A 27,594-nucleotide genomic window follows, 5' to 3' on the forward strand; every position below is an offset into this window, starting at 1 on the left:
CAGGACCGAAGACGTTTTCATTATGAATCAAAGACGCTACCCCTAGAACACGGGTGTAATGTATTCGAATTAAATCAGCTGATGTTGAAGGAATTAGATTAGGAAATGAGACGCTTAAAGTAGTGGATGAGGTCTGCTATTTGAGCAGCAAATTAACTGGTGAGGGTCGAAGTAGAGAGGATATGAAATGTAGAGTGGCAACGGCGTGAAAAGCGTTTCTGAATAAGAGAAATTTGTTAACATCGAGTTTAGGTTTAAGTGTCAGGCAGCCTTTTCTGAAAGTATTTGTATGGAGTGTAGCCATGTATGGAAATGAAGCACGGACGATAACAGTTTAGACACGAAGAGGAGAGTAGTTTTTGACAAGTGGTGCTACAGACGAATGCTGAAGATTAGGTGCGTAGATTACGTAACTAATGAGGAGGTACTGAAATAACTGGTGACAAGAGAAATTTGTGGCACAGCCCAATTAGAAAAGGGATTGGTTGGTAGGACACATTCTGAGACATGATCACCAATTTAGTACTGGAGGGAAGCGTGGGGGGTAAAATCGTAGAGGGAGAACAAACAGATGAATAGAGTGAGAAGATTCAGAAGGATGTAGGTTGCAGTAGTTACTCGTTGATGAAGAGGTATCCACAGGATAGAATAGCAAGAAGACCTGCATCATACAAGTCTTTAGACTGAAGACCACAACTACTACAACAACACATAGATATCAATATAAAATAAGGAAGAGGTTATACGATCTCATTATGATCTTTTCTAAATTCTGGATGCAGCATTCATGAAATCTTTAGTTCCCGAACCATCAATTGGCTTGCTGCTTACAAAGAGATCATTTTAGGCCTTTTTCACATTCGTTTCTCTCCTTTTCATATTACAAAATATGTAACGTAAATAGTTATTTACGTTTAAAACCTGGTAGGGACGAACTGTCCGCAGACTACAAGAGATTTTTCATGTCTTTGTTAAATGGACTGTAGGATGATCTTTTTTAGTTTTCTTATCTGTATTGAACAGATATAAATGTAGGAGTGGAATATTAGACCGCAGATACTCATCTTCTTCTTTACATTTCCGCATAAGACGCTATTGTGTCATACAGCAAGTGTAGGGCATCTGTGCTCCTACATGAAGTCCCCGAATCGGGAGAGCTTGCCAGCAAATTGGTTCTCCTCCCACGACAGTTGGCCAGTCCCCTTCTACCTCCCGCCCCTCTCCTCCCCCAAGTTTGCACGCGGCCTCTGGGAAGATTAGATTCGAATAAGAAAAGTTGTAGGATATTCAGCCCAGTCCTGTATCTGGTGTAATTCTTCTTCGTACTTCGTACTTGAGATTTGGTATACATGTTCCAGTGTGCCGGTAACCTCCACATACGAACGGTAAGTACATATAAAGCTTCAGTTGTCACCTCGAAAAATTAAAGTTGCGTGATTATTTATTTTTACAGGTATATGTCTGCAATCCTGGTAAACACTAAAATCCCCGCGCTACAGTACCGTAACATGCCACTAAGAGGCCAACACAGCTTGGCACAGCACATCGATAATTCGTTTTCTGTATTTAAGGGCAGTATGCTGCAGCAATTCATGCTGATTTGATGGACATGCACGGTAATGATGCACTGTCATATTAAACTAGTTATTAGGTGGTGTAGACGCTTCCAGAGTGATCAAACATGTCTGAATGACGAAGAATGAAACGGCAGATCAATTCCTGTGCATGACTGAGAAGAGCTAGAGAAGTCTCAAGACACGTCTTCGGCCAGGAATCTGAATGGCTGGAGTAAAACTGTCTTCAGTAACGAGTCACTCTTCGAACTGAGCCCGGATGAACATTGAAGGCACGTCTAGAGACACCCCGACGGCCTGGCAACAAGGAGTGATAGTCTGGGCTGCCTTTTTTTCCACAGCAAGACCCCTTTGCTTGTCATCCGTGGCAGCTGTACAGCCTAGCGGTATGTCGACGTTATTCTACGCTCAGTTTTGCTGCCCATCATGGCAAGCAAACCTGGGCTCAAATTTCAGCAAGGTAATGCCAGCCTGCACATGGTGTGAGTTTCTACTGCTTGTGTTAGTGCTTGACAAACCCTACCTTGGCCAGCATGTTCCTCTCCCCACCTGAGAACGTCTGGAGCACTGTCGTCACGGCCCTCCAACCAGATCGGTATTTTGACGATCTAACGCGCCAATTGGACAGAATTTGGCGCGAGAACCCCCTCAGGAGAACATCCAACAACTCTGTCAATTCCGAGCTGATAATTGCTTTCCTAAGAGCCAGAGATGGACTAACGCGTTATTGACTTGTTCAATTTGTGAATCTCTTTGTTTTGAGTAAGTCATCCAATTTTTTTTATGAAATTGCAATCATTTGTTTGTTTATGTATGTACATCACACCTACCGAATTCTGTCTCATTCAGATAATTCCTTCTTGGTGTATCGTTTTTATTTTTATTTTTCTTAGCTCTTAATAAAATCTTACACAATAGCGGAAACAACTGATTATTCACATAATACAAGAACCGGATGATTTCCGAGCAAATTGTACCAATAAGTGGGTCACGTTCACAATGAAGTTCCAACAAAACAGGTGAGAATTAATACAGTTAATGAAGTTTAGTTAACAAATCGAACTGCTCTGGCTCACAGCACTCACACCAGTACCCTTGCGTGCCATCACCACACATTCACAACTTGTCACACGCCAAGCACGGACTTTTGCGCACAATTTGTGGCACGCAAACACACTGAATGCACTGGTTGTGTACCACACAGTGCACTGTATCAACCAAAAACCACCGGCGTACAACCATCAAGTGCAAAAGCACTCCGTTAGTGCTCCCCTTGACATGCAAAGGCCCCTTTGTTCACCTTGACTGGGATCGCTGTCCATCTAGCCAGGGAAAGGCACCAGCAGCTCCACCATGCCGTTGTATCTACACAGTGGCCATGCCCTGTGCAGACGGCAGTGATGTCCAGCTTGAGGTAATGCAGCATACCAACTTCTCGAGGCCATTGCTCACAGCTTTGCCCAGAACTCACTCGTTCGTCCCCTTGCAATCACTGATCTTCTTCCACCACCTTCAGGACTAGCTCGTCTTTAAGGACACCTCAACTACCACGCCATTTCAGCCTCTGATGATGTGCCACAGGTTTGTCTTTAGCTTCAATTGCAGTGATGGCGCTGGCCTCCAGAAGATGTTACTGACCTCCTTCCAACACCATGACAACCAGCCCACCCTCAAAGACATCTCAACCGGCCACTGGTGACATGCTGAAGGCTTGTCCACAGCTTTCACTGCAGTGACGGAACTGGCCTCCAGAAGATGTTGCTCGTTCCACTTGCCACAGCTGACTGACATCCTTCCAACGCCTTCAAGGCCAGCCCTCCATTTAGGAAACTTTAGTTCCCATGCCAGCCTCTAGTGACATACCTCATGGTTGTTCTTAGCTTCAGCTGTGGTGACGAACCTGGCCTCCAACAAATGTTGCTGGTTCCAGTTGCTGCTGCTGACTTACCTTCTTTCCAGCACCTTCAGACCCAGATCACCTTCCAGTAAACCTCAATTCAAGTGACATACCTCATGGTTGTTCTTAGCTTCAACTGTGATGACGAACCTGGCCGTGTCATTCAACATTATTCAACGTGGTGGCGTCGCTGTCAGGGTTTCTTCGAGCCATAATCAGTGGGTAGCGGTCACTCACTGCAGTAGTAGCCCTTGGGCGGCTTGAGAGAGGCATATCATCGACAATTCCTATCTTTCTGTATCTCCTCCATGTCTCAACAACATCGCTTTGCTTTACTCCGAGACGCCTGGACACTTCCCTTGTTGAGAGCCATTCCCGGCACAAAGTAACAATGTGGACGCAATCGAACCGCTGTATTGACCGTATAGGCATGGTTGAACTATAGACAACATGAGCCATGTACTTCCTTCCTGGTGGAATGACTGGAACTGATCCTCTGTCAGACCCCCTCCGTCTAATAGGCACTGCTCATGCATGGTTCTTTACATCTTTGGGCGGGTTTAGTGACATCTCTGAACAATCAATCTGTGATACAATTTCCACAGTCAACGTCTATCTTTAGGAGTTCTGGGAACTGGGGTGATGCAACACTTTTTTTGATGTGTGTATATTCAAAATGGTTCAAATGGTTCTGAGCACTATGGGACTTAACATCTATGGTCATCAGTCCCCTAGAACTTAGAACTACTTAAACCTAACTAACCTAAGGACATCACACAACACCCAGTCATCATGAGGCAGATGTGTGTATATTACAGCATTTTGTAGTGCACACAAGTAGAGGAACAGCTTGGAGACGTGATGGTTTGTATCAACATGGCAGCGCACCCTATCATAAAGCAGCACCTGTGAAGCAATGGCAGTGGACAATAATATTCTTGGAATGGACTGCCCTACCCAGAGTCCCGAACTGAACTCCTTTGGAACTTTGTTCCAGAATCCAGTGTTCATCATCACTACTTGCTCTGATTTCGGCTCTTGAGGAAGAATGGGTTGCTATTCCTCCACAAATGCAGAGACACCTCTCTGGAAGTTACTGCTAGTCTCTTGTATTTTCGTGTCTATTTATCAGTGTTCTGTGAACTATACCCTCATTATTGCTCCAGAGTGGAATGGGTTTTTTTCTGAACTGGTGCTAGGGTTTGAAGCAATAAATAAAAGTTCACAGAAAGTGCACTGCTAAAACTGCAACGTTGACAGGTGAGTGTGGTCTCATTCAGCCACAAAATAAGATACTCATGATGAAATACATCACGAGACTTATAAAGAAACTTAGTTCCCGAGAAAGAGTTCTGCGGATCGAATGGGAGGCATGTCTAATGACACATCGTGGTACAGACGACTCCCCTTGTATTTTACACCCAAAGAATTTATTATTCTGTATCACGTTTTGTGCTATATCTTATTCTCTTAAAAATTGGAGGCACTTTTGGTTACAAAATGTATTTCATCCGTTCGTTTTGTGTATCCCTTACATTTTTTTCTATTCTAATCTCTGTTTCTTCAGTGATGTGTGATGATCGTATCACAGCAACTTCTTCCCAGAAATAATTCGTTCCATGTGCTAATATGCATTTTCCAGCGGAAATATAATTATGATAGATGTTGGCCTTCCGTATTGGTCATTGTACGAAATAGTACATTACATCTTATTCCGCTTCCCTATATTTCTTTTTAATAATTACTATTTTGGTCATTTAGTTTTTCTCGTATATTCTCTTCTGATTTTCTTTTGAGGAATTTAAGTGAAGAACACCGTAACATGGGCGTCAAAATGATTTATTAATTAGCACCAGTTCTTCAGGTGACAGTGACTATAATGTTATGAACTAGTAATGATTAATAAGTCCTTTTGACGCAGCTGCTGCGTCTTTTTCAGTTGAAATGTATTAACACAGCTGTGATTGCCCCTCACACCAGGTGACTTGTAAAGTTTATTCCTTTCCATGATGGGCTGATTAGTACAAAACTGGTTTCTATAATTATGAAAAGGAAGATGATGATGATGATGTTTGGTTTGTGGGACGCTCAACTGCACTGGCATCAGCAGCCATACACATTCCCAATCTGTGTACAGATCAATCTAGCCACATTCACGAATAATGATGAAATGATGACAACACGAACACCCGGTCCCCGGGCAGAGAAAATCCTCAACCCAGACGGGAATCGAACCTGGAAACCCGTGATCCAGAGGTAGCAACGCTAGCCACTAGACCACGAGCTGCGGACTTACGAAAAATAGGTTGCGGTCTATGCTGCATAATTATTTTTATAAAAATAACGCGTTTCACGTACTTAAGGCTTCCCCAAATTGTCTAAAAGAAAAGGGAAAGCAAGGATGTAACTACAAAAAATAACAGTTAAAGTTGAATGATTCTAAGCTGCACTAAAATTATTTAAAAATAATTTTAAAACATTTGAAAAGCAAATTAACACTCACGAAAGGCTATCAAAGCATTACACATGAACGGCTGGTAGGACGGTTAGTCAGAACGATGGCAACAAACCACCTAAAGGAAGAACCGTCGAACAAGACACACGGAAACAAAACCAAGTGTATAAACTGACAAGGATAAATGCCGGGGATAAATGTATAGAGACAAACAAAAAGCGGAGGAAGGGCCACAGGTAAATTAACGGCAAATACCTTAAAACAGAGCCGCCAAGGTGAAGCGCAGAGTAGAGCCACAAGTACATCGAGTAACCTGGTTATCAGGTGACTAACTGTTTAACAAACAGTGACATCGAATCTAGAGTGCAGAGGAAAACCATGTTTCCCGCGCTAGTTAGGCGGAACAACGAGAAAAGGCGTCAGTGTCGGAAAACTTAAACTGATCTAGGCGTAAGACTACAAGGAGATGATGATGTTTGGTTTGTGGGGCGTTCAACTGCGTGGTTATCAGCGCCCGTACAATTACCCAATCTTTGCTCAGTCCAATTTCGCCACTTTCCAGGATGATGATGAAATGATGAGGACAACACAAACACCCAGTCATCTCGAGGCAGGTGAAAATCCCTGACCCCGCCGGGAATCGAACCCGGGACCCCGTGCTCGGGAAGCGAGAACGCTACCGCGAGACCACGAGCGGCGGACTGTAAGACTACAAGAAGAAGCGATGACAGACAGTGATTGAAAGTTAGTAGATAGCATCTTAGCTAAAATACATGATAGCGCGTATGATAAAAAATCAAATTGCCCGACAGTTAAAAGAAACCAAGATAAACAAATATAGTAAAACAAATGCAGCCATAAAAACAATAAAGGATCCCAAGAGGTTACAAATGGGTGTACATAAAATGTAACCAAAATAAGTATAAGCATGAAAACAATTAGAGTATTAAGATCGGAATAGTACACTGTGCAAAATGAGGATAAAACTAGGAGAAGCTTAGACAGATTTTATAGCAAGCATCGTAAGGTCGTAAAAAGTCTGGTTCTTACTGACCAACTGATCAGGCGGAGGCCCACCATTATTACCAGTTAAATGTAGAGAAATTTCCATCTCTTCAGGTACGTTCAATTTTTCCCCTTTCTTTCAAAATGAAGTATACTTATCGGGGGTGGCGACGACTAGATTTCAAGCGTTCGGCAAATGGCGAGTGGTGTATGACCTGACCTTTCTTGTCCAATAAATGTTCTCGGACTGCCCTGAACATCCTCTCTGATTGTCCAATGTATGGTGCATCACACTCTCTGCAATTAATCATGTATATCTCAGAATCATTCAATTTGTCTCTGTACGGTTGTTAATTATGAATATAACATTTTTTTAGTTTTTTATCCAATGAATACACAATATTAATAATGTATTATTGAAGTGGTTAGGCAAATTTGCAAGAAAGATTTACTACGAGGGTGAGTCTCACCACTTGAGAGATAGCGTATGGAGATGTAAGGGTGATGTTTTCATTTGGCGTGGTCTTTTCAGTTACCACCGGGCTATAGCCATTACGAACGGCACTTTACCTCAGATTAAACAGCTCTTTCTCTATGGAGGCTAGAGACAATTGCAGTTCACAGATACGGTGAATCATAGCCATAAAAAAGATAATTTGTAATGGAACGGTTGACAAGAGGAAGCATGTATCACCATGTCACTTATAGTAGGTATTCGGTAAATTAAAACTCTATTTGACCTACATTGAGCTATGCAAATCTAAATAGTTAAGAATATTATATTTTTCATTATTTCGTGGGTGAATTCCATTTTGGGGAGCAGCTCATTGACATGTTCTACTAACATTCTGACATCTTCCCTTGGTCCATTGAGGTAGTAAAAATGTCATCGACACAGCGACGATAAAAAAGGACTTGTTTGGAATTTTCTTTGTTATCATCAAAGTACCTACAGTCTAGATCTTTAACAAAAATACATGATTGCTTAACAATTCATACAATGAACAGTTTAAAAAAACATGTGTTAAAACTATTAAAATGAAATGTCCAATGATCCGCTGTATCTGTATTTGTTCAGGTCGATTATAAACCCAAACAACCAGAATGCTGCAGAGTAACAATTGGCATGGCGATGTGAAGTTGTCAGCTCTACTCAGTTGATAAAAAAATCATCGTCAATGATGTCATGTCTGTAGTAGATACGGCATTCTGTTGCTTGACATAGGCTTCACAAGATCATATTTAATCGGAAAGTGGTACAATTGCGACTTAACATAGACATGACATTAATCACTGACAGTGGTCTTTTTATCAACTAACGATGGTTTTTTATCAACTGAGGAGGGCTGAGAACTTCACGTGGCCATGCCAATTGTTACTCTGCAGCAATCTGTAACCTATGACGGAGCATTTATATTTCCATCAGAAGATGCAACTACAAAGTTTCGAAACTGATTGTGTGGGTTTATATTCGATCTGAAGAAATACAGCAACAGCGAACCATTGGACTTGTCATTCAGTATCGTTTCAAAAGTTTTAACATCAGTTCTTAAAAAAACTTGTCGCTGTATGAATTGTCAAGCAAATCTGTTAATAAAGAAATCTGCTAGGAAACCTGCTGAGGAACTAGCCAAAGCCAAGCCGTCGGTTTGCTTATAGTATTCGTCGTTAAATGAGAAGTAATTATGAGCCTATAGCAACGAACTGACAGAACAGATTTCATTGGTTTCGTCTAATGTAAGCCGGCTGTATTGCATAAAGTTCTCTCGTATAAGAGCGATTTATTTTTTTGACTGGAACATTGATGAAAGGTTTTTTATATCCAGTGATAGCAGAAGCTGTCCGGAACCGTAAGGAGTTGGCTGATCTAGTCACTAGTAGGTTCTTCCCTCCTAAAGAGAGGCTCGAGCAGCAAAGTCTTGACAACGTTATGGATAGCAGTGCAAGGAGGAGCCAATCACGTTATAGCGCACGGGGTGCAGCATCGTGGTACTGAATGTTACCCATGCAACAGATTTTAATTTCACAGATTGCACTTATTTAGATTGCTGGTATGTTTTTATTTCACAGTAAAGTTACGTTTTAGTTTCATGAGGGCCACTCTTTCACTATATTCTCACCTTGAATCTAAACTGACACGTCTATGCAGGTTTCCATAAAATATTTATGAGCCGTTTTATCTTAATGTTCGCTGGATTCGTAAAAGCTTTCCGGTGATCCCTGTGTTAAAATGAAACCTAATCTTTAACAATCGGCTCCATCGCCATTCTGAGCTGGTCTTACGTTATTGTAACATAAGTTCTTAACCTTCCATATCCACAGAGAGGAGCCTGAAAGTTGTAGTATGAAGATAGTGTAGGATACAGCTTTTATTTCGCAAAAAGTGAAGCGTGGACGAATGGCTCAATTATCAGTAGCGATCTTGGAAACAGTTTAGATAAGAGCCAGTGGCTTACTTACCTGTTTCATGCAACAATATTGTCTGCTTGTGATGGATGTGTCAGCTACTGGGTGTAAAATGGCAATGAGAGAGCAGCGGACGAACGAATTGTTTCAAAAGAATACTGTCACTTTCTCACGCCAGTACATCACAACCTCTGGAACCGGAACACATTCGGGAGAACAGGTAGTTTTTGACAACCAAGTGTATTAATTTAATTTTGTGAATAAAACTGTGATATTTTAACCTAACTTAAAGCATGGGCTAAGCTACATATCAGTCTGTCACTCAACCATATTTTTTAGCTTTCACGTTCTTTGACATCGCCAATTAACAATCAAACTGTAACATTCCAAACTAACCACAACCTCGTAATTGGTGAGATACCCAGAATAAAATTCAAATATTTTTAACAGCGAAGACTGTAAATTTAATGTGTTCCAGCCAAATCATATCCTTGGAAATCACGACAAATTCGGGATGAAAGTAATTCTGTCAAGCATGTTTACAAATTTCACTTCTGCTCAAGCACAGCAGTTTTATATATATGTTCCTGTTTGTCACAAATATTCGGCTGGTATAATTGAAGCTATGGTATTAGGTTGCAAATTGGTCACAACCTCGTAATTGCTGATGTATCCAGAAAAACAGTCAGCTGTTAATGAAACCATCGAAGAAGAGATTGGTTTATATTTTGGCGTTAAAAGTCATTGCCTCTTTTTTCGTCCCGTACTGGTGACGTGAAAGAAACATCCCACTGGCCTAGTGAAATTGACACCTTATCAACCTACGAACAGTGGAGAAACACCGCTGTGATTAACACTGGCCCTGTTCCAGACTATAGCCGCGCTGTCTGTCTGGTCCAGATTCTAATTTGGCACCAAGTTTCAACTTGTTACGAATGTTCAATTAGTTTTCACACATTACTGTCGATAACTACACTCCTCAATCCCAAACCTGGGCGACCTTAGATCTAGCTCAACGGTTACGGCTATTGAATTCGGACTCACAACTCGCAGGGACACACGGAAGGCAGAAGAAGAAGATGATGTTAAAGGGAAGAACACAACTAGTGAGAAAGTCGATTCAGTTCAATAGCTACACATCACCTATGTTTAGTATCATTCTGATATGCAACAGGATGTTAGAACATATATTGTTTTCGAACATTATGAATTACCTCGAAGGAAACGGTCTATTGGCACACAGTCAACATGGGTTTACAAAACATTGTTCCTGTGAAACACAACTAGCTCTTTATTCACATGAAGTGCTGAGTGCAATTGACATGAGATTTCAGATAGATTTTGTATTCCTGGATTTCTGGAAGGCTTTTGACACTGTACCACACAAGCGGCTTGTAGTGAAATTGCGTGATTATGGAATATCGTCTCAGTTATGTGACTGGATTTGCCATTTCCTGTCAGAGAGGTCACAGTTCGTAGTAACTGACGGAAAGTCATCGAGTAAAACATAAATGTTTTCAGGCGTTCTCCAAGGTAGTGTTATAGGCCCTTTGCTGTTCCTTATTTATATAAACGATTTGGGAGACAATCTGAGCAGCCGTCTTCGGTTGTTTGCAGATGACGCTGTCGTTTATCGACTAATAAAGTCATCAGAAGAACAAAACAAACTGCAAAACGATTTAGAAAAAAAATATCTGAATGGTGCGAATTGTGGCAGTTGACCCTAAGTAACGAAAAGTGTGAGGTTCAAAAATGGTTCAAATGGCTCTGAGCACTATGGGACTTAACATCTGAGGTCATCAGTCCCCTATAACTTAGAACTACTTAAACCTAACTAACCTAAGGACATCACACACATCCATGCCCGAGGCAGGATTCGAACCTGCGACCGTAGCAGTCACACGGTTCCAGACTGAAGCGCCTAGAACCGCTCGGCCACACGGACCGGCAAAAGTGTGAAGTCATCCACATGAGTGCTAAAAGCAACTCGTTGAACTTCGGTTACACGATAAATCAGTCTAAACTAAAAGCCGTAAATTCAACTAAATACTTATGTATTACAATTACGAACAACTTAAATTGGAAAGAACACATAGCCTTTTAGAATACTGCTGCGCAGTGTGGGATCCTTACCAGATAGTACTGACGGAATACACCGAAAAAGTTCAAAGAAAGGCAGCACGTTTTGTATTAGCGCGAAATATGGGAGAGAGTGTCACAGAAATGATACAGGATTTGGGCTGGAAATCATTAAAAGAAAGGCGTTTTTCGTTGCGACGGAATTCTCTCACGAAATTCCAATCACCAACTTTCTCCTCCGAATGCGAAAATATTTTGTTGACACCGACCTAAATAGGGAGGAACGATCACCATGATAAAAAAGGGAAATCAGAGTTCGTACGGAAAGATATAGGTGTTCAATATTTTCGCGCGCCACACGAGATTGGAATAATAGAGAAATGTGAAGGTGGTCCGATGAATATTCTGCCAGGCACTTAAATGTGATTTGCAGAGTACCCATGTAGATGTAGATGAAGATGAATTATCCTTTCATTTCATTCGTTGTATTGTCTATTGGAGCCACCTCAAGAATGAAATTGTAGTTCATTATGAATGACGTGTACACTTCCATCTTTACTACCAAAGCATTTATGTACTATTGTGTACATTCCGAAATGCGTTTTTGATTTTTCGATGTTGGTAGCTGCCTGGGACGTACGGTATGGTTTTCGAAAAGAGCATAACGTCTGCAGTGACAGTCGTGGAAATAAAAGGTTTCCTGCTGCTCTTCACCAAAGAAACGGTCTATTTGCTGCACCCGTCCCTAGGATACAAAGATTCTGATGAGGGCCGTCCTACTGGATGACGCATTCGTCAGCAGCCGCACACGGAAACGACGGGTGCTTTTAAAAGCGGCGCTTTCAGGCGGCACCTATTCCGAGACCACACAGCTCTTCCATCAGCGGCGCCGTACAGTGTCACTCGCAGCGACGGTTTATGCTAAAAGCGAGCCGTGCTTCAAGAGCTGAGCTGGGCTGAGCTGGGCTGAGCTGAGTTGCCTACACAGGACGTGGCGGGGGCAGGGCAGGGGCAGGGTAGGCCAGCCGGAGAGCCTGCCACAGGGGAGGCGATCTGCCAGCACCTGGTCACAGCAACGAGCGTAGTGACTTTAGCACGTCCAGGCAGGCTGTTGCCGCTACACAAGTCACCGGTGCACTCCGTCTAGTGGCCCACACCCAGACGAGTAATAGCAATTGCATGCTCCTGCTTTTGGAGAAACGCAAATGCCTCTTCTGTCCTTAGCCAAACTAGTGTCAGCATTTGTATGCAGTCAAAACTGAGCCGGTGTTCTGTCACATGTGTAAGTTCCATAACATATTAGAATAATAATATTTCGTCTGAAAAGTTATTCTGGTGATGATGCTGTTTTGCCTTAATTGGTATCTTTTATTATTTTTAATAATACTTTTATAGGAGATGATGTATCAGCATTGTTTTCATCTGTGGATTTCTTTGGCCCACACTTCTTTCAGTCTTCGAGAATGTTGTCCTAAGTGTCATGTCATCCGCAAATGTAGATCTTGTTTAACATCCTTCCAAGATAAATACCCTTATTATTTATGGCATTCCTTAATTCGCCCCTCGCGACCGCTACGGTCGCAGGTTCGAATCCTGCCTCGGGCATGGATGTGTGTGATGTCCTCAGGTTAGTTAGGTTTACGTAGTTCTAAGTTGTAGGGGACTGATGACCTCATAAGTTAAGTCCCATAGTGCTCAGAGCCATTTGAACCATTTTTTTTCATTCTTATACTATTTTTAAAATCTACAAATGTTATCACATATTTGAAACTTCTGGTTTTCTTAATTTCTGATATATGTTGTAATTTTATGACTTGTTCTGCACATGATCTGCTCTTCCTGATACCTTCTCGTTACTCCGTTAACAGTGGAACACGTATTCTCTCAGCTCTACTTAAGAGTGCCTTCGACACGACCTTATAGATCACTGGCAAAAGCTAGATTTCTATATGATTGTCAGGATCAGTTTTATCTCCATTTTCACATGAGGGATTTGTTAATTCAGATGTTCATCCAACTGCCAGCGTGTATGTATCCCAGATCTCTTGAAGTATTTGTGAGATATGCTGTCATATTGACAGTAGAGTGTCTCCATAATTGTGCAACTACTTTTTCTTCCCCAGATGCTTTGTTATTCAGTTGGCCTACGAATTCTCTAATTTCTTTGATTGTTGCTAGCTTCGAGTCTGAATCTTCTTAGTGCTTAGAAAGCAAATTATCTGCTATACGACTGTAGGTGGCTGAAAATTAATGAAAAATTATATTAGGCAGGTTGTGTTGTGTTCCGAAAACAGATGAATCTGCATTAGCCATATAAAATACTCTCTTTCTATCTCTCTCTCTCTCTCTCTCTCTCTCTCTCTCTCTCTCAGCCTGTCTGTTTGTACCCGTTTATGTGCATACGCGCCTGTGTGTGTGATGGTTTATATGAGGAATTCCAGCTCTGCGTTGGTGAAATGTTCGACAGTTGTATTCAATTTTGTTATTTCTTTATTTTTCTGTACCAGTTGCACTGACAATTGGGGGTAATGATGACTTACTAATCACATATTCGAAACTAGTCACAATTAACTCAAATTGTCAGTGCAACTGGAACAGAAAAAAAAGAAATAATAAAATTGTGTGTTTATGTGTCTTGTGCTGTGTGCGAATGTGAGTGCTCACGTGTATACTTCCACGTACACCTACATACATACGTCGTACGTCACCATATGTTGAATGGCATAGGGTACCTTGTAGCACTACTAGACATTTCCTTTCCAGTTCCACTCGCAAACAGAGCAAGGGAAAAGGATTGTCGATATGCAACTGTAACAGCTCTAATTTGTCTTATCTTCGTGTTCATTACGTGAAGTGTACTTTGGTGGCAGTAGAATTGTTCTGCAGTCAGCGTAAAATGGTTTTTCTAAATTTTCTATAAGATTTCCGCGAAAAGAACGTCGTCTTGTGTTCCGAACGTCGTCTTCCCTCCATCTGAGTTGACGAATTATCTCTTTAACATCGCGTGATGATCGAACTACTGGTAACAATTATAGCACCACGCTTCTGAATTGTTTCGATGTCTTCCCCTAATCGGCACTCGAGCCGTACTCAAGAATGGGTCGTACTAGTGTTCTATATGCGGTCTCCTTTACAGATGAACCACACTTTCCTAAAATTCTCCCAATAAACGGAAGTCAACCATTCGCCTTCCTCACTACCTTCCTTACGTGTTCGTTCCATTTTATATCGCTTTGCATCGTTATGCGTAAATATTTAGTCGATGTGGCTGTGTCGAGCATCGCATTACTTATGCTGTATTCGAACACTACGAGATTGTTTTTCCAATTCATCTACATTAAGGTACCTTTTTCTACATTTACAGCAAGCTGGAATCCCTCACACCAACCAGAAATTTTTCTAAGTCATGTTATATCCTCCTGCAGTCACTCAACAACGACTCCTTCCTGTACACCACTGAATGAACAGCAAACAGCCGCAGATTTCTGCTCACCCTTTCCATCACATCATTTATCTGTATAGAGACCCTGCCTCTGTCAATTTGCAATTTATTATACTAGAACTGACATGTGATTACATTTTCACAGAATTTGGGTGCATAGATCCTGAGAAATCAGTACCCTGAACAACCACATTTGGCCGTAATAACGGCCTTGATACGCCTGGGCATTGAGTCAAACAGAGCTTGGATGGCGTGTACAGCTACAGCTGCCCATGCAGCTTCAACACGATGCCACAGTTCATCGAGAGTAGTGACTGGCGTATTGTGAAGAGCCAGTTGCTCGGCAACCATTCACAAGACGTTTTCAGTTGGTGAGAGATCTGGAGAACGTGCTGGCCAGGGCAGCAGTCGAACATTTTCTGTACCCAGAAAGGCCCCTACAGGACCTACAACATGCGGTCGTGCATTATCCTGCTGAAATGTAGGGTTACGCAGAGATCGAATGAAGGGTAGAGCTACGGGTTGTAACACATCTGAAATGTAACGTCCACTAGTGCCGTCATTGCGAACAAGATGTGACCGAGACGTGTAACCAATGGCACCCCGTACCATCACACAGGGTGATACGCCAGTATGGCGATGGCGAATACACACTTCTAGTGTGCGTTCACCGCGATGTCGCCAAACACGGATACCACCATCATGATGCTGTAATTAGAACCTGGACTCATCCGAAAAAATGACGTTTTGCCATTTGTGTACCCAGGTTCGCCGTTGAGTACACCATCGCAGGCGCTCCTGTCTGTGACGCAGCATCAAGGGTAACCGCAGCCATGGTCTCCGAGCTGATAGCCCATGGTGCTGCAAACGCCCTCGAACTGTTCGTGCAGATGCTTGTTGTCTTGCAAACGTTCCCATCTGTTGACTCAGGGATCGAGACGTGGCTGCACGATCCGTTACAGCCATGCGGATAAGATGCCTGTCATCTCGACTGCTAGTGATACTAGGCCGTTGGGATCTAGCAAGGCATTCCGTATTACCCTCTGATTCCATATCTGCTAACAGTCATTGGATCTCGACCAACGCGAGCAGCAATGTCGCGATACGATAAACTGCAATCGCGATAGGCTACAATCCGACCTTTATCAATGTCGGAAATGTGATGTACACATTTCTCCTCCTTACACGAGGCATCACAACAACGTTTCACTAGGCAACGCCGGTCTACTGTTGTTTGTCTATGAGAAATCGGTTGGAAACTTTCCTCATGTCAGCACGTTGTAGGTGTCGCCACCGGCGCCAACCTCGTGTGAATGCTCTGAAAAACTAATCATTTGCATATCACAGCATCTTCTTCCTGTCGGTTAAATTTCGTGTCTGTAGCACGTCGCCTTCGTGGTGTAGCAATTTTAATGGCCAGTAGTGTAGATGTAACAAATGCTGCTCTAATCCGATTCGCTTCTAAAGCTTGTTCAAGAAATCAAGATTTATACGTTTGTCGTCTTTATGAATAACATACGAGACAGCATGTCATCTAGCAGCATCTAAAGCGACTCACCAGTTGTCCGTACATACTTCGTTCAAGTCATGTTGTATTACATACCGAATGTGATTTTAATTTCGTAACAGCACCGTCGATCGACGGGTATGTAAATTCTTAGAGTTGCAATTCACTGTGATTGGTAGAACAGGCACTAGAGTACATTAGTATGTTTGTTTAGTCTTGTTATCAGGCCTAGTAGAGTATACAAGGAGTGTGAAGGTGTTACATGTTGAATTATTACTCTGAAGGACACTGACACTCGTGTGGGACAGAGTTAGCAGCAATTCACAAGAGGCCTCATTGTGGGTCTTCATTTATCCGGGTTTCTGAGTCCTTCGGATGCGAGAGAGGCCCGATGTTGGACTGTATGGGAACGTGAGGGCACACTTACACGTCATCAAGGTTCTGTTACCATTTCTGAGTACCACAAGGAATGAAACCCATATTGTGCAGCGAGATCATCGTAGCCCCTTCACATCTGTGCCTGCTATTCGGTAACAAGCAACAGAATCCATATAACGTTTTATGTTGTTGGTGCGAAGCTAAGAGCAGCCGGGCTAAAGAATTACGTGCAGGATGCCATTAACACCACAACACAAACATTTGAGTTTGGAATATTGCGGTGACTGGAAAGCATGAACTGTTGATGAACGACATCGCACAGTGTTCAGCGATGAATCGCGGATAGCGCTGTCCTGGATGACCATTTTCAGCAAGTATGGCGGTGACCTGGGGTGTGGTCCCATTATTCCAATGTTTTGGAAAGACTCAGCGATGCTACTCCTGGCATCGTGTAGGTACGGCTGGTAGTGTTTGAAGGAATTCTGACGGAACAACGTTACGTCACGGAAATGATGCTTCCTCATGAGATTCTTCACATGCGATGGTATCGTGGTACTATTTTTCTTCAGATATATCCTCGTCCATGTCCCTATGAATTGTCTGCGTGATGGTGAGGCAAGATTCGCAGATACGATACGTGTGACACCATTTTGGACGTTAATTCCATCGCAGTGTCATTAACCAAGCTATCAAGGATCAGTGAAAACAATTTTGCGTGAGCTTGCCTCAAGAAGAGGAATGCCAGCAGAACCATTGTATGCATCCAGGGCACAGATGGTTCAAGATAATACCGGTAAGTGGGTTCATACCGCCAGTTCCTTGTAAATTTGACTCGATTTTGTAATCACTGAAGTAACATCACCTATCCACTGAACCCGTAAAGTTTCATTTCGGTTTCTGCTCCCCTACTGGGTGCTTCGCATTTTTTGTTAGGTACTGAATTTTTTCCAAACTTCCACCAAATTCTTCATCGCTGTAGCGAATCATGTTTCTCGAGAGAAGCACAGTAACAATAACGACACTCATTTGAGAGTTATCAGTCCATCCCCGGCCTGACATATCTCATTTTAACTATGCTAATTCGATAACAACTTCAGGAGTTTCTTTTCCATCGATCCGATTTGATATTAATTACAGTAGTGACACCAGTGACTGTAAGATTCAAGCCATATTTTTCTATTTATTAACGAAATCTATTCCGATTGGGAATCTAGCATGTGCAATTCTAGATTTTGTGTCTGATCTGTCTGAAAAGCGGGCAGTTATCCACGGTGAGAAAGACAGGAGGCCCCCAGGGGACACTTGTGACCCCGCTGACAGGGGGAGAGATAATAGGTATGGCCATCCAGTATAGCTAAGTTACCTAGTGTTCATCTTTTGAATCTGCGGCTCATGTCCTTTCTTTCCGCATTTGCAGTCAAATTATAGGATATGGGTTACGCATTTTTGCAAACATACTGTTTTTTCCTTTTTACCCAAACATGTTTCGGCACATCTGTGCCATCATCAGTAGGTTTTTGTTTATTGAAAGCTGTCAACGTGAAAGGATTTTAGGTTACAACTGATTTAACAAAGTGACCCGTAAAGAAAATTTTCGTTCGTTTTGCTTCACACACACACACACACATACACACACACACACACACACACACACACACACACACACACACACAAAGAAAGAGAGAGAAAATTAAGAAAATTTACATTATATGGTTCTGCACGACCAACTGTATGGTGTCCTGCACTGATAGCTTGTCATCTGCGAACCAAACAATGTAAATGCAAATTTCACAGCCGATTTAACACGTCTCTTGATTCTTAAAAAACGACTCACGTTTTATGGTGACTGATCTTCTTTAGGTTCCAAGGACGCTGCACACACGTATTAATTACTTTGTGCAGTTTCTTTCTTTATAAACAGCTAAAGAAGCTTACAAACACACACACACACACACACACACACACACACACACACACACACATACACACACGGCCGTAGTGGCCGAGCGGTTCAAGGCTCTACAGTCTGGAACCGCACGATCGCTACGGTCGCAGGTTCGAATCCTGCCTCGGGCATGGATGTGTGTGATGTCCTTAGGTTAGTTAGGTTTAAGTAGTTCTAAGTTCTAGGGGACTTATGACCACAGCAGTTGAGTCCCATAGTGCTCAGAGCCATTTGAACCATTTGAACACACACACACACACACACACACACACACACACACACAGAAAGAGAGAAAAAATTAAATAAAATTCAAATTCGGCGCCCAACTCTTTCGGGGACAAATGGTTAGGAAATACAACAACGTAGTGCTCACACCACGTTTTGTCACGTAAAAAGGTGGTACGGGCCGCTATACAAGAGCGCCGACGATCCGCGGCGGCATGAACATCGGGTCACCATTTCCAGCATCATCTCTGCACTTTATTAACAATTAATGTTTGAAATTAATGTACAAAAATATATCATGTCTACATATGATCCTTAACTTGTATGACCATTGCATCTCATCAGCATTTGTAAAACAATTGGAATGTTAACTAAATGCGTGTCAACTACGTCTACTGATCACCGTAGTAATTGCATCCTAGAAGCATACTGAAGTTATTAAAACTGGATTTCTTGCAAGAAAAGCCTAAAAGGCTTCTGAATTATGTTTGTTGGAAGGATAGCTCTTCTATTTTAATCTGGTGGTGACTGATGAAATCAATTTTGAAGTTATTAATGGCGAAGATAATTTCGGTAAATTACTGCTCAATGAGGTATAATGCAAAGTGAAGGTTTTCGCTAATTGCGAAAAGTGCCCGATTTGAGTTTTGGAAGCGGTTATATCCGTAGAAACGTTAACTTTCTTTAAAGTAGGAACTCTAAACGGCGAGCAAAATAGTTTTGTTCGCTTGCTTGACTTCAAGCTTGATTTTGTTGGTCATTCAAGTACTCGATATCGCTAGGTGAACTTTACCCTTGACTTAAAATCTGTGGGGGTCACTGATCAACATTTTAGTTAAAGAGGTGTTTGACTGGTAAGTGAACATAGTAAGTTAGTTGAAGAATAATTATTACAGTTCCTTATCAATTGGTGATCAGTATTTAAGAAGAAAGTAATCGGAGGCGATATATTTTAATGTTGTACAGCAGGACTTTTAAATAATATCTGTGGTCAAGCGAATTTTATCAAGTCGGTGTGGTAGCGCAACGGAAGGCTATTCTCACAAGACGAAGACAAGTTGTAAGAAAAAAAAAATCGAAAAGACAGACCGTTTCTCATCCAGGAAGATAAAACGAAATTAATGTATATACACTCCTGGAAACGGAAAAAAGAACACATTGACACCGGTGTGTCAGACCCACCATACTTGCTCCGGACACTGCGAGAGGGCTGTACAAGCAATGATCACACGCACGGCACAGCGGACACACCAGGAACCGCGGTGTTGGCCGTCGAATGGCGCTAGCTGCGCAGCATTTGTGCACCGCCGCCGTCAGTGTCAGCCAGTTTGCCGTGGCATACTGAGCTCCATCGCAGTCTTTAACACTGGTAGCATGCCGCGACAGCGTGGACGTGAACCGTATGTGCAGTTGACGGACTTTGAGCGAGGGCGTATAGTGGGCATGCGGGAGGCCGGGTGGACGTACCGCCGAATTGCTCAACACGTGGGGCGTGAGGTCTCCACAGTACATCGATGTTGTCGCCAGTGGTCGGCGGAAGGTGCACGTGCCCGTCGACCTGGGACCGGACCGCAGCGACGCACGGATGCACGGCAAGACCGTAGGATCCTACGCAGTGCCGTAGGGGACCGCACCGCCACTTCCCAGCAAATTAGGGACACTGTTGCTCCTGGGGTATCGGCGAGGACCATTCGCAACCGTCTCCATGAAGCTGGGCTACGGTTCCGCACACCGTTAGGCCGTCTTCCGCTCACGCCCCAACATCGTGCAGCACCGGGCTACGGTCCCGCACACCGTTAGGCCGTCTTCCGCTCACGCCCCAACATCGTGCAGCCCGCCTCCAGTGGTGTCGCGACAGGCGTGAATGGAGGGACGAATGGAGACGTGTCGTCTTCAGCGATGAGAGTCGCTTCTGCCTTGGTGCCAATGATGGTCGTATGCGTGTTTGGCGCCGTGCAGGTGAGCGCCACAATCAGGACTGCATACGACCGAGGCACACAGGGCCAACACCCGGCATCATGGTGTGGGGAGCGATCTCCTACACTGGCCGTACACCACTGGTGATCGTCGAGGGGACACTGAATAGTGCACGGTACATCCAAACCGTCATCGAACCCATCGTTCTACCATTCCTAGACCGGCAAGGGAACTTGCTGTTCCAACAGGACAATGCACGTCCGCATGTATCCCGTGCCACCCAACGTGCTCTAGAAGGTGTAAGTCAACTACCCTGGCCAGCAAGATCTCCGGATCTGTCCCCCATTGAGCATGTTTGGGACTGGATGAAGCGTCGTCTCACGCGGTCTGCACGTCCAGCACGAACGCTGGTCGAACTGAGGCGCCAGGTGGAAATGGCATGGCAAGCCGTTCCACAGGACTACATCCAGCATCTCTATGATCGTCTCCATGGGAGAATAGCAGCCTGTATTGCTGCGAAAGGTGGATATACACTGTACTAGTGCCGACATTGTGCATGCTCTGTTGCCTGTGTCTATGTGCCTGTGGTTCTGTCAGTGTGATCATGTGATGTATCTGACCTCAGGAATGTGTCAATAAAGTTTCCCCTTCCTGGGACAATGAATTCACGGTGTTCTTATTTCAATTTCCAGGAGTGTATATATTAAACAGAAACTAGAATCTATTTACGACAGAGGAAGATATATAATTATTTACGAAGACATTTTCGTATGTGGTGTAGTTCCGCCGATAAACATGGTGGGATATTTCATCGGAAAGTTTTCTTTGAGTAATTTTAAGGGAATATCGGCACTTCTGAAGGATGAGTACAATGTTTTTCCATATCCTGAATATACCGACATGTCTTGATGAGTAACTGAAGCCAAATAGTCTATCAGTTACTAAGATTGTATTTAAGAAGGGAGTACGTAACCAGTGAAAGATAGTATTACGACTAGTAACGGAACGGACCACCTCCAATGAGACGGCATGTGTTTCAGGCATGGCAAGAAATTTCTGAAGATGAAATTGGGAGGTTGTTTGTTTCGTGCCGAAAAGAATACAAGTGCGTATACGTGTCTGTTAGTGTCATACTTCATATGGATGCTGACAATGGAAATCATTTCGTAACTGAATGAACAATTAATCATATAACAATATTTAAGTGGTGAACTTATCCACAACGTTTGTACCAGTACTTTATGGTATAACAGTTTCTATTTGCGTCAGTATACGCTATCCAGTAAAGACTTTCTCGACGCCACTATGTAATGTGAACTTGACCAAAAAATGTCATAAGAGGTACATCCACCAGCACAGACGGAGTTCGGGCGTATTGTGTTTTAAGTAGGAAATCAGTAACAGCAGAATGCGTAGGTCAGGAAATCTCAGTCAATTCGAATGTGGACTAGTCACTGGATATCACCTGAGTAACAAATCCATCAGGGACATTTCAACCCTTCTGAAGCTGCCCAAGTTGACTGTTGACGATGTCAGTGTGAAATGGAAACGCATAGGAATACCCACAACTGAATATGAGGCAGACCTCATGTACGAGCAGACAGGGACCGTCGAGCATCGTGCATTGTGACAGTAAAAAGTCGCATGAAGTCAACGGAAGGTATAGCTCATGAGTTCCAAAATGCTACCAACAGTTCAACTAGCACAATGGCTGTGCGTTTGGGATTTAAAAAGAATAGGGTACAATGATCGAGCAACTCCTCATAAGTCAATGCTAAGCGATGCATGAGGTCCAGAATGAGATTTTCACTCTCCAGCGGAGTGTGCGCTGATATGAAATTTCCTGGCAAATTAAAACTTTGTGCCGGACAGAGACTCGAACTCGGCGACCTTTGCCTTTCGCGAGCAAGTGCTCTGAGCTACCCAAGCACGACTCACGCCCCCGTCCTTACAGCTTCAATTCCGCCAGTACCTCGTCTCCTACCTTACAAAGTTCACAGAAGCTCTCCTGCTTGATGTATGAGATGGTGTAAAGGGCGACGCCACTGAATGGTGGATGAGTTGAAACAAGTGATTTGGGCTGATGAACCATACTTTGTCTAGTGGCAATCCGGTGGAAGGGTTTGGGTTTGGTGAATTACTGGAGAGCCTTACCCGTTATTATGACTGGGGTGTTGCCAACAGTGAAGTAGGAAGAAGATGATGTTGCACTGAGTGAGTCTTTCTCGTGGTTACAGCGTGGTCCTCTTCTTATACTTAAGAAAGTGTTAAATGCGAAAGAATCAGAATACATTTTACAGGAGAGGAATAGTTGGTAGACGATAATTGTTTTATCAACATGACAATGAATCCTGTAATAAAACAGCGTCTTGAGGTAATGGTTTGTGAACAATAACATTCCTGAAATGTACTGACTTGTCAAGAGTGATGACTTGAACCCAATGGAACACGTTTGGGACGAGTTGCAACGTCGACTTCCTTCGTCCAAAATCACAACTTTTCTGGTTTCGGTTGCCATTCCTCTACAGACATTCAGATACCTCACTGAAAGCGTCACCAGAAGAGTTCAAACCGTCGCAAGGAAGAAGAGTGGACACACACCATATTAATGTCCATCTAATAGGGGTCCGAATACTTTCGATCATATAGTGTATTTAGATAGCTGAAATTCCACGACAGCCTGTATTGGCACACATGCATCGTAGAGATGTTGAACGACATGCTTGAAAATTTTCGTTAACGATGCGCATTTAACATCAAATACGTGCTCATGCCATTGCTTATAGCATATATACCCGCAAAACAAAGCTGTTACACATCCGTTAATCATCAGTTTACAGCTGATACTGAAAAATAAATTTTTCTTTCTATGGAGGATAGACGCCACGGGCGTAAACGCCAAGTGTCCGCGAAAAGCATGCATCCGGCTCCGAAACGCAGTTCTAACTTGTCACATACAACCAACTGTAATACTGTTTTATATATAGACGCAGTATCGACGTCCTACGCACTATTACCACGGGAGCGCTTCAGTGTTATTAAGAGAGTCGCAGTGTGACAATAAATAAGAGAACATGTAGCGGAAAAACCACCCATAAATTTTCCGTTTATTGCATTGTACTCTTCTTGTGAAATCCAATTTCACTACTACATTTGTTTGACTGACGTGAATTAGCGTTTCGTTTGTTTGACAAAGAGTAGAAAAACAAATTCAGTAGGATCATTATTCCGCACAACGCGCGATTGGAGTCAATGTGTTCATCCGCCACCTAATCAATTTGAGGTCAACAAAATGGAAATTGAGTTCGGTCTGTCATATTCAAAGAACCGTGTGATTCGCTACATTTTGAAATCGATTCATAATTGCTGATTCGTCTGTGGCTTATATGAGAGAGCAGATACTATCATACATTCCACAAGCAAACCTGCTGCTATTACCTCGCTAAAAAGGTAAGCTTTGAAAATGTTTTCAACATGTTCTTTGATTCAACCAAGGTTTACCTTGGGATGTATCAGCACTCATACACTGATACTGCACGTGATGTTCTTTTTCACTAATTATAGTCTACTGTCTGTATAAATAAATTGAACGAGTATTTACAAAACAAGAAATAGACTTATCATTTATCAATTTTATGCACAGAGATACGCAAATTGTAATCATTTGTGCAGCGACGTCGAGTTTGGAGGGAATCGAGGGAAACTAATGAATAATTCCACCCTTACTGATTTCGGAGTGTTGAAGTGTGATTACACACCAGGGAAAAAATTAAGGTGTGACTCGGTTTTTGTATTATGTAGAGACTACAACTACAGGGATTATTCGCGGAATGTAGCTACAGTATGCTGATGGGTGTCTTACTGAACTAAAAATTTACAAGACATTAGCAGCTTTAAAAGTTGACGTATGTCTGTCTGCAACGGAATGCTTTCGGGTAGGGCATCCACTACATGAATGGACAGAAGTATCAAAACAGTTAAGACAAAGATTCGCGAACACTCACACCAGAACTGAAGCTGTTGCTCATGAGTTAAACGTTAACCACCGTATAGCATCTGAAATCATCTATTAGTTTCTGCACTATCAAAAAAGTTTTCTCGATGTTAGCTGACAGATCAACACAAACGGGAACGTTTGAAAATCATATTTAAGGCGTTCTGAAAAGGAAAGAGAGATATAAAGAGAGATTTCGGTTTATCACCACGAACCACAGAGGGAGCAGCATGGAAAAAATCATCTTCACATGTAGCGAAAAGTTAAAGTTCACTAGGAAATTTGGTGACAATGTTCTGTGAAGTGTAACTTCCACTGATAATTCATTGCACTCCTAAACGTCAAACGACGAATAGAGGCAGCTACTGCGTGATGTGGATTCCAAAATCAAACTGAAGAGGGGGAAGCTTCAAAAGGTTGGCTTTATTCCACGGTAATGCCAGGCTTCATACAGCTGGGAAAATCCACTGCACTCAAAATCATCGTCTTTAGTTCCTGGAGCACCCACCGTACAGTTCTAACTTCACTCCAATGGAGTTTCATCTTCTTGGGGGCTACTGTAGCAGATATTCACTTAAATAAACTCCTGTTTAATAATATATGAGTACTACAATTGGTATTTTAATTAACTCTCGTACCGATAAATGAATGAAAGAATCACAAATCTTAAATAAAAAAATGGTTCAAATGGCTCTGAGCACTATGGGACTCAACTGCTGAGGTCATTAGTCCCCTAGAACTTAGAACTAGTTAAACCTAACTAACCTAAGGACATCACAAACATCCATGCCCGAGGCAGGATTCGAACCTGCGACCGTAGCGGTCTTGCGGTTCCAGACTGCAGCGCTTTTAACCGATATTAAGCACGGCCACTTCGGCCGGCTCTTAAATAAAAGCAAGAGACAAGTTACACATTTCATGACATTCCACTATATTTCGATTTGTACAATAAAGTGTGTACTGTTTTCTTTCCAAGCCACATGTAAAATTTAACTAGCAGTTACTATTACAGTAATAAATACATTCGAAATGGTAGTTGCATTATGCAGTCATTTGACCATTATGTGAAAGCCGATTAAAAGATGTAAGACTTAGCTCTGGTTTATACAAATTGCACGTTATTCGATAAATACAGCGAACACAAAATAATAAATAATCGAATACTGAGAAAAAAGGAGATTAATTGACGTTAGAACAAAATGGAAATAATGTTATGTGGAATTAATATTAGGTATATTAATGTTAATTTCCGGTTCAGGTCGCAGGTTACATAGCCTTGTAAAATGCCGGTGATTGTCAGAAACCACGAGGAATCGTTGGCAGAAAACGTGGACGTTCGTTTACAGTTCTAGTCTATACCAGACGAATTATTTCTACTTCATTTAAGAAGCAAAGCGCCAAATATCAAGAACAGCGAATCTAGACGATTACTTTTTTCAAGAAGTTTCAGATATAGTTGAATAGTAACGTTGTTCCGAAAGCAGGAGGTAAATAGTCAGATTTACCTCAAAAAATGAAAAACTGCTCAAGTCAAAACGAAATAGAACTTGGGATCCTCGTCAAATTATAGTCTAGATGATCTATCATACGCCGCACAAATCAGTCTTCAGGTTTCAGGGGATTAGCCGCATAAGACGCTGTAAAACACGTTTCATCCTTTACCCAACTAAGGTGCTAACGAACAGGAAGGGTTTACTTTCCTCGTTTTCAGTTAACTTTGACGGCAACGAAGGTGTGACTCTTTATTTTTGCTAATGGAGTATCAAACAAAAATATCACTGACTGAGACATTGGACTATGAGAACAAGTTTGTATTTTTTGCAATTTATTCGCCATGTATGACTCATCATTTCGACTTTTGCAATTTTTATACTCGGTTTGTAACCATCATCGATTTACCTATTTTCCTCAGTATAATCATATTAATTTAGGATTTCATCCACCACCCTGGATCCAACATTTAGGATTTGCAATTCTGGTATAAGTTTCGTTATCAGAAAGGATATTAAGCACATTGCACCGATTTTTGTCCACACTGACCGAGATTCTGAATTTAGGCCATGATTTCGCAATTCCGGTCCACTACGTAGCGCAGTTTTAAGCCATTGGAATCACAATGAAAATGAGCGTTGTTCAAACCCAGTTCTTTCATTATTTCATTACAACGCTTAAGGTGAATGGCAAGATGATTTCTCTGAAAAGGGCACAGTTTATTTCCACCTGTATTCTACCGCTTATTCCGTTTTTAATTACCTCGCCACGAAGCGTTGGCGTACATAAAGGAGCTTCACGTTGCGGCTCGAGGACAATAAATTATCCGGTTTGCAAACTTCTGCAAAAGAGAATTATCGTTAGATGTCCACTACGGGCACTCGATTGTGCCCAGTGGTTATTTATTTCTTATTATTTATTCATTTTTTATAGTTTATGAGTATAGACTTTCAATACAGGTAACTGCTACAGTTTGTATCGAATTACAAGTCGAAGTGCAATGTAAATGAATAACAATGGTAGTCTATTAATTGATAAATATTTATATTTCTGCTTTTGTGGTCTTGACAAGTACAAAAAGTTAGAAGTCTTAGTGTCACCTAGTGTAATAATGCACTAAGAACAGTACAGTTACATCAGAAAATTTGAGAAACCAAGTGTGCTAATTCGCTTGATCTTTCTTTAATGCTATTGCGATTAAAGTGTTATTTTAAAGCATCCTGGGTCTTATAACGAATGAGCGGCCATTGTGGTCCTCCTCCAAATTCGAAGTCGTTGA

This window comes from Schistocerca cancellata, chromosome 1 (assembly GCF_023864275.1).
Source record: "Schistocerca cancellata isolate TAMUIC-IGC-003103 chromosome 1, iqSchCanc2.1, whole genome shotgun sequence".
Classification (NCBI taxonomy): domain Eukaryota; kingdom Metazoa; phylum Arthropoda; class Insecta; order Orthoptera; family Acrididae; genus Schistocerca; species Schistocerca cancellata.